The sequence below is a fragment of the Grammomys surdaster genome, unplaced genomic scaffold, assembly GCF_004785775.1.
Source record: "Grammomys surdaster isolate TR1022 unplaced genomic scaffold, NIH_TR_1.0 171, whole genome shotgun sequence".
Lineage (NCBI taxonomy): Eukaryota > Metazoa > Chordata > Mammalia > Rodentia > Muridae > Grammomys > Grammomys surdaster.
In genome coordinates this window covers 4,236,820-4,246,139 of record NW_021604619.1, presented here as the reverse complement: position 1 = coordinate 4,246,139, position 9,320 = coordinate 4,236,820, and the positions used below count along the sequence as shown (strand labels likewise).

The window sequence follows — 9,320 nt, the reverse complement described above, 5'->3', positions numbered from 1 at the left end:
CTAACTGAATTCAATTAAAAATTGGCCTTCAACCAAGAGGATATGAACTTAGCCAGGAGAATATAGCCACATATTAAAAAAAAAACCTACTATGAAAGCAAAGACAAGGATCTCAATAATGCTTTCAGATGTGTCTTGAGTGAGAAGCTGTTATTACCATAATAGCAAATCATTTTAATAAGCAAGGACCTTCAGGAGTTATCTCCAGGTCACTGCTTCAGAACTGAGCTACAGAATTGAGTAAAACCCTAGACAACTTACATAGCTAGGAATTGCTTTCACATCACTCAAGTTATACTTCATTCTGATTACAATTTAAGAGATGCTAGGCATAGCTTAATCTTCTCATATGATACATACAAGAGTGCTGTTACTTTTTTACTTAAGTTAAATATTTGAGTTTAGCTTCAGTGTGTGTGTGTGTGTATGTGTGTGTGTGTGTGTGTGTGTGTGTATTTCTGGTGTTGGAAAGTAAAACTTAAGCATCAATGCCAAACAAAAACTCTACTGCTAAGCCACATGATTCATGACTATTATTGTTTTTTAAATCTTTTTGATCTTTCTATTAGCTTTATTAAAGGTATATTTGTAATATATACTTAATATATGAGTGCAATGTAATACAAAATTGAAAATGATGAAAATCATTCCCAAAGAATGAGCATTCTGTAATAGAAATTTTGTTAGCTAGATTATAGATTATTGTTCATGAAACTGTACATAAATTTCATTCACGAAAGTTGCATTATTAAATAATGGTTTGAAAATCCAAGATCATTAAGTGGAGGATATATTTTTCTTCAACAAAATTTTCTGTTTATCTGTCTATTAAAGGACATTGATGATTCAGATTGACTGATGGCATAGTAGAAGAAGGCTTTTAGGGCAGTTAATTATAAACTCTCTGGTTTTGATTGTTTACAAAATACTATGTGAAATTGTTTGAAATATTGTCTTAAATAAGGATCATTTGTTATAACTAGTTGGTACATTTTAATAGATGTGTATAGAAAACTAGAGTTGGCTTGTTAATTTTAGCAGTAATAAAGTAAGTTGCTTACTAATATGGTAAATGAAATGTACTAAGAATTTGAAGTTTTTTTTAAATTTAACATCACAATCACTTAACAGAACATATATAATAATTATCACTATATTATACTTATGGTATCCAAGTGTGCTTAAAACAATATGGACAGTCAGCAAGATCAATACATTTTAAAGCTAATGATATAGCAAATATATAAGGTTGGTATTGTTCTTCCATTTTTACTGATGAGAAATCTCAGGTTCAAGTAAGTTAAATTTAAATAGAATAGAGTAATAGTAATTCAAATTAAATATAGTATTCTGATCACAAATTACTCCATTAGCTAATTTAATAAACAAAGTAGAATTATCAATATTAATATTGATATTGCTATCAATCTTATAGTAGAATACTTAATTATAATTAATCATAGAATATGTACTTGCACTAACTATTCTAGGCACCAAAACATTTCTCAGAGCATAAATACAATTAGAAAAAACATTTTGAACACTTTTGAGATAAGGCTTCAAAGTAGAGATACAAAGAATCCAAAAAATGCAATAATATTGTGTTTATGGTTTGTGGAGAGGGGAAAAAATTCAGAGAAGAATATGGAAAATGAGCTAACTTTTGAGTAGAGGGAAGTTACTGTCTCATACATTAGCTAGTTTGTAAAATAATCACTCCTGTGTATGAAGTTGGCATCCTAAAGCATTCTTACTAAGATTTTAGGAGACAGAAGACTCCCCATCATATTGTATCTCCCTAGCCCTCATTTATTTATATAATAAGCTTATCAAACTTTTAACTGGCTTACTTAACAAATTCCCTTAACATTGTGACTCATTCACATTAGCAAGAGTTTGCTTCATTCATATATGTCATACACATATGTTAATTTTGAATGTTCCTTTAATCTTATCTAATCCATCTTTGATGTAAATTCATAGCTGAGCAAACTAAGGAAAAGTTCAAGGTCTCAGTCCGTAAAGTGCTTGCCTTGGCAACATGAAAATATAAGTTTGCTAGCCAGAAACTATTTTAAGTTACAGACAGGCAAGACAGGATGCTGTACACTTGTATCATCATTGCTGAGGAGATGAAGACAGGAAGATCTCAGGGGCTTGAGGGCTGCCACACATATGTGCACACATGTACATGTGTACATACATACAGGAGCAGGCACACACAAAAGAGCAAGTAAAATGTAAGCATAAAGTAAAAATTATGTTTTCTTTATATGTAGAACCTAAGTTGGAAAGTATACGTATGTGTCCTGAAAGCCAAAATGAAACTATCTGAGCAAAGAAAGGGTTTCAGTGGGTAAGAAACACAGTGGACGGTGAGGAAGAGTACCTACAACAGACAATGAGATCTGGTCATTTGTACAGTTACTTAAAACAGTCATTTTTTTTTGAAGACAGCAAAAAGTGTCAAAAAACATGACAAAAGAGTTAATAAAACCCTTATTTTTTTGTTTTTGTTTCTTTGTTTGTTTATCTAAATGCTGTTTCCTATTTCCACTACAAAAGAGATGAAGGGAAAGTAGATAATGGTGAATCTTTTGTTGTTGCTGCTGTTATCTTTAATCTCTGTTTACAGTCCAGACTTTATCCCCCTCCCAGTCCACCCTCTGACTGTTCCACATCCCATAGATTCCCTCTCACATCTCCAAGAGGATATCTCCACCCCCACCCTCACCTCACCAGACCTCCCCATTCTTAAGATCTCCAGTCTCTTGAGAATTAGGTGCATCTTCTCCCACTGAATAAAGACCAGGCAGTCCTCTGCTGTTGTGTCAGGTGCCTCATATCAGCTGGTGTATGCTGCCTTGTTGGTGGCTCAATTTCTGAGAGATCTTAGGAGTCAAGGTTAGTTGAGACTGCTGGTCTTCCTATGGGGTCACCCTTCTCCACAATTTCTCTAATTCAACCACAGGGGCCCTCAACTTCAGTCTATTGGTTGAGTATATGTATCTGTCTCGGTTAACTGGTAATTCAATTGCCAGCCTCAGTTATTATTTTGTAACATGAGAATCTAATCCTAAAATTTCCACTGAATGTCAAGGGAATTTCCCAGTCATATGAGCTCCTTGAACACTGATGTAAGAATCTGATGTTTTATTTAGAGACCGAGAAATGCAATAATTTACAATGCTGTATAAGATTACTTTTAAAATACTCAGGAGGCATTGTATAACTGGGCAGGATGATTTCAAGAACCGAAAGTCATGGAGGATCAGAGCAACAATGTCTGCTGGACATGATGAAGGCTCTGCACTCTTGAACTCACAGCATCTGTGTGTTAACTGCAGAGGATCTGTACAAGATCAATCAGGTCAACAATCCAATATGGAGAAGGGAGGAAATAATGAGCTCCCACCTATAACAGAGGAGCTGTGGACAGATGATGATGTCTGGAGGAAGAAGAAAACTGTTTTTGTTAAAGTGTGTGGTGGTTTGAATAGTTGGCTCCTATAGCTTCATCTGTTTGAATGTTTGACCATAGGGAGTACTGTTAGTAGGTGCCTTATTGGAGGAAGTGTGGTCTTGTTTGGGGAAGTATGTCACTGTGTAGGTGGGCTCTGAGGACTCCTGCCCAGGCTCTACCCAGTGCAGGAGAAACCCTCCTCCTGGCTGCTTGAAGAAGAGAGTCTCTTCCTGGCTTTCTTCAGATCAAGATGTAGAACTCCAACAAAAGAGTATAAATGGAGGGATCCATGGCTTCAGCTATATATGTGGTAGAGGATGGCTTTATCTGTTATCAATGGGAGGGGAGGCCCTTGGTCCTATGGGGGCTTGATGCCCAGTGTAGGGGGATGCTAGAACTGTGATGCAGGAGTAAGTGAGTGGATGGAGGATCACACTCATAGAGTCAAAGAGGAGGAGTGATGGGAGGGGGGGTTGTGGAGGAGAAACAAGGAAGGAAGTATATCATTTGAAATGTAAAATAATAAACCTATTAATAATAATAATAATAATAACAATAATAAAAGATGTAGAACTCTCATCTCTTTCTAGAACACCATGTCTGCCCGCAGACGGCCATGTTTCTTGCCATGATGTTAATGGACTGAATCTCTGAAACTGTAAGTCATCCCCAATTCAATATTTTCTTTCATAAGAGTTACTCTTATTCATGGCGTCTCTTCACAGCAATAAAATCCTAACTATGATAAAGAGTGTTGACCCTTGTAGGTTGACTGTGCTCCAGTGGATGACCTCATACCAATGAGTATATTGGTATCATAACTGAGTCATTTTTTTTTAAAAAAAAATAGTATATAATGTTGAAAATGGGTTGGAATACGAGGAGTGGATTAGGGAGGAGTTAGAAGGGAAGTGGGTCAGGGAAATCTGATTAAACTATATCTTGTGAAATCCTCAAATAATTGATAAAAATATATTTTAAAATTTCCCATGGGTTCCTCTCCTCTGGCATTAAAGTAATTGATACACTCAACCACTTTTAGAAAATGAGAATGTTGGTTGTTGTAATAGATTAATTCAGTACACCTAGTAATTGCTTGTAAAGAACTTAGCAATTTAGAAAACTCCCCCAAATGACCCCCAAACAACACTAAATACCTTTTTTATAAAACTTTAATATGTGATATCAGCGAGAGCTTAACCTTAAATTTTATTCATGCAAACTAGTTTCCAGTGCATATTACCATCTGCCTTTTACTGCAAGCACAGAATGGAAACTTAATTTCCCAATTACTTGTACCTTATAATGGAAGCGCTCAATTACCCTGACAAGTTCTGCTCTTTGAGTGGCTTTCAGAGTCTATAAGTAGTTTAGCATTACCTGGAGATCCTCATCTTAGAATAAATGTTACATCCAGTACTTCTTTCAATAAAAATTTCAATCACACAAATAAAAATATAATGAAAATTATTTTAGTCAGCTTATATCTTCTATTTTGTGACATGTTTAAGAACTAAAATCACTTCTGTTAAATGATTAAATACATAAGGTGAGACTTATAATTGGTCAAAGTGCTGAGAATAAGAAGTTGTGAGTGGGCAGAGCCGAGAATGGGAGTAGTGCATAGTGTCTGAGCAGCACACCCATCTCCTCTCCGCTCTTCGCCTCACTCTCGTGGCCTGTTCACCCATCTATCACCCGGCCGGTCACCGTTCTGAACACCTTCCACCATGGCCACCTCAGCAAGTTCCCACTTAAACAAAGGCATCAAGCAAATGTACATGTCCCTGCCCCAGGGTGAGAAAATCCAAGCCATGTATATCTGGGTTGATGGTACCGGAGAAGGACTACGCTGCAAGACCCGTACCCTAGACTGTGAGCCCAAGTGTGTAGAAGAGTTGCCTGAGTGGAACTTCGATGGCTCCAGCACCTTTCAGTCCGAAGGGTCCAACAGCGACATGTATCTCCATCCTGTCGCCATGTTTCGAGACCCCTTCCGCAAAGATCCCAACAAGTTGGTGTTCTGTGAAGTTTTCAAGTATAACCGGAAGCCTGCAGAGACCAATTTGAGGCACACCTGCAAACGGATAATGGACATGGTGAGCAACCAGCATCCCTGGGTTGGAATGGAACAGGAATATACTCTCATGGGAACAGACGGCCACCCTTTTGGTTGGCCTTCCAATGGCTTCCCTGGACCCCAAGGTCCTTATTACTGCGGTGTGGGAGCAGACAAAGCCTATGGCAGGGATATCGTGGAGGCTCACTACCGGGCCTGCTTGTATGCCGGAGTCAAGATCACAGGGACAAATGCTGAGGTTATGCCTGCCCAGTGGGAATTCCAAATAGGACCCTGTGAAGGGATCCGAATGGGAGATCATCTTTGGATAGCCCGTTTTATCTTGCATCGTGTGTGTGAAGACTTTGGGGTGATAGCAACCTTTGACCCCAAGCCCATTCCAGGGAACTGGAATGGTGCAGGCTGCCATACCAACTTTAGCACCAAGGCCATGCGGGAGGAGAATGGTCTGAAGTGCATTGAGGAGGCCATTGACAAACTGAGCAAGAGGCACCAGTACCACATCCGTGCCTACGATCCCAAGGGGAGCCTGGACAACGCCCGGCGTCTGACTGGATTCCACGAAACCTCCAACATCAACGACTTTTCTGCTGGTGTTGCCAACCGCAGCGCCAGCATCCGCATTCCCCGGACTGTCGGCCAGGAGAAGAAGGGTTACTTTGAAGACCGTCGGCCTTCTGCCAATTGTGACCCCTACGCGGTGACAGAAGCCATCGTCCGCACATGTCTCCTCAACGAAACCGGCGACGAGCCCTTCCAGTACAAGAACTAAGCGGACTAGACTTCCAGTGATCTCGAGCCCTTCCTAGTTCATCCCACTTCCCAGCTCTTCCCTCTCCCAGTTGTCCCCACTGTAACTCAAAGGATGGAATACCAAGGTCTTTTTATTCCTCAAAAAAAAAAAAAAAAAGAAGTTGTGAGTGTTTATCCCTACATGGAACATCTAAAGGTGGTACGTGGAAGATGAACAGAGAGGAGGCAGAACGATTTAAGTGTTGAAGGATAGAGAGGTCCACTGTGAGACCCAACCTTTTGGATACGACATAGATACTGTACTTATGAACTCACACCAGCTGTATTCATCTATATAAGACTTGCAAAAGATCAACCCAGCAAATATTCTAGTTTAGATGAGGAAACTCATCCTGTGGAGCTATTGGCAAATGATAGCTTCTCACAGAGGGAGAGTAATTTCTCTCTCAGAATCTGGACACTGCCGTGTCTGTGTCCCAGTCAATGGCTCCAGCCAGTACACATATGGGCAGCACTAAATGTACTTGCTGAGTTATTAAGAAAAGAAGGAAGAATGAGAGAAAATGTGGAGGAGGGGAAAAGGGAAGGAGAGGAGATGAAGTTGAGAGTTAAACATGTGTGGGAAATTGGTGGGCCTTGAGGGGAGATTGAAGGATGGATGTAGGGATCCTAACTAGGTGTTCATGTGCACATGGCCATGACCAAGTATTTTACCAGTCCTGACCCATTTTTTTTTTTAATGAGATTCAACCTTATTTACCATGATCTGTCATCTAATTCACTGTGTGGCCAAGGATAACCTTATAATTCTGATTGTTCTGCCTCTTTCTCTGATGTTCATATGCTATATTTTATACGATTTATATGATGAGGAATCAAACTCAGGGCTTCTTGAGTGCCAGCCAAAATATTACCTACACCTCTGTCTTTTTTGTTTATTTTTGAATCACTGAAAATTGCTTTATAGTTAACGACCTAAGGATTAATATGCCATGTGAGCCTTTTACTTGCCATCTGGTTAGCCTCCACTTTACAATACTGCTGACTGAATGTGCTCTGGAACACAGAGAAATTCATTCATATGTTGACATTAAAAGAATTAATATAGGTGGGCATATGGCTTTTAGGAAGACAGGCTTCTAACAGAAATGGCAATTTTGCCCAAGATTTAATTGTCAAAAGTAAAAATTAATTTAATTAATTGACTAATTTAAATGTTTTTCTGTGAATTAGAAGTGTTAAGTTCTTTGTAGGAGGGCTAGTGACATGGTTCAGCCCTAATGATACTTACTGTGCAATCCTAATGACCAGATCCCATGACAGAAAGAAAAAGGACTTCTGAAAGCCATCCTCTCCCTCCACATGTGTGCTATGATACATAAATATACACACATGCGCCCCTCCATGTACACAAAATTGTCAAGTGAAATTTGCAAAAACATAACATCCTCCATAGTATGCAAATTGTGGATCATATGAAGAATTTTATCAAACAATTTGTCCTGTAACAAGTCTTGAAATATCTAATAAAGTGATTTATTAATTAAAGATTAGTGTGAGTGAAATAGTTGTAAAGGAATTATATATAAATTATTGTCAGTTAAGGGAAAGGTAATACTTGAGAACATGATGGCTAGACAAAAATTAAAGATATTAAATGTTTACAAGCAAGGCCACATAAAGGATTAAATGAAAACAAAAACATTCAAATTAAAAGCATGAAAAGTCTAGAAAATATCTGTTTCTATGATACAGAAAGCTTCATAACAGAAGGAAGAGAGAAGTAATTCTTAATTCAATATCTCATTGACTCAACCAAGGAATAATTGTTTGATTTTAAAAATATTGACCAACAGTCACTGAGAGAGAAATAATAATGAATCACAAAAAATAAAAATACCCCTACTTATTACTTCATTTTAATCTTTATATCTGTCTTGATCTATAAATTGCAACGTGCATGAAGAGTTTCAATGTTTTTATGAAACTTTTTATAATAATCCAATAAAGTTTCTAAAATAGGTGGGACAGAGGGAGTTGATAAATGCTATAACTGTTTTAAGCACACTGGTTTGTTCAAATTTTAATTTAACAAATTCAATATTGTTAATTAAACTCATGAAATAAATTACTGTGGGTGTGAGATTTGTGAATTTACAGAAAACAAAATGGTAGCCAACAGAAGCCTATTTTAATATACTACTTTTCTTTTAAATATTTTTTCTTTCTTATTTTATTTTTTACAATCCAACCATTGACCCCCGTCCTGGTGGTCCTCCTTCCCAAAGTTTCTCACTCCATTCCTCCTTGCCTTTGCCTCCAAGAGGGTGCTCCTTCATACAAGACCTCCCCCATCCTTGGGGCCTCAAATCTGTAGAGTGTTAAACACATCTTCTCCTACTGAGGCCAGACCAGGCAATCCTTGCTACATATGTGTCAGGGGCCTCAGACCAGCCCATATATGCTGCCTGATTGGTGGCTCAGTGTCTGAGAGATCTCAGAAGTCCTTGTTAGTTGAGACTGCTGGTCTTCCTATGGGGTTGCTCTCCTCCTCAATGTCTTCCATTCTTCCCCTAATTTAACCATAGGGATCCCCAACTTCAGTCCAATGGTTGAGTGTAAGTGTCTGCATCTGTTCCAGTCAGATGTTGGTTGGGCCTCTCAGAAGACAGACATGCTAGGCTCCGGTCTGTAAGCACATCATAGCATCACCAATAGTTTGAGACCTTAGTGTCTCCCCATGAAGTGGATTCCCAGTTTGATCCATCACTGGACCACCTTTCCCTTAGTCTCTTCTTTATTTTTGTCCCTGCAGTTCTTTTGTACAGGAACACTTCTGGGTCAGAAATTTTGGCTGTAGATTGGTAACACCATCTCTCCTCTTGAGGCCCCATCTATCAACTGGAGGTAGAATCTTCAAATTCCCTCCCCCCACTGTTGGGCATTTCATCTAAGGTTACTCCCATTGCGTCCCAAGAGTCTCTTACCTCGCAGGTCTCTGGAACTTTCTAGAGGGTCCTCCCA

General features: G+C 38.6%; 1 pseudogene across 1 annotated transcript; it reads left to right on the top strand.

The window, feature by feature from the left end:
- The first annotated feature begins 5,067 nt into the window (after positions 1-5,067).
- On the top strand, positions 5,068-6,435 carry LOC114621053 (annotated as a pseudogene). The gene has a single exon (XR_003711384.1). The product of XR_003711384.1 is annotated as a glutamine synthetase pseudogene (transcript).
- The last annotated feature ends 2,885 nt before the right edge of the window (positions 6,436-9,320 follow it).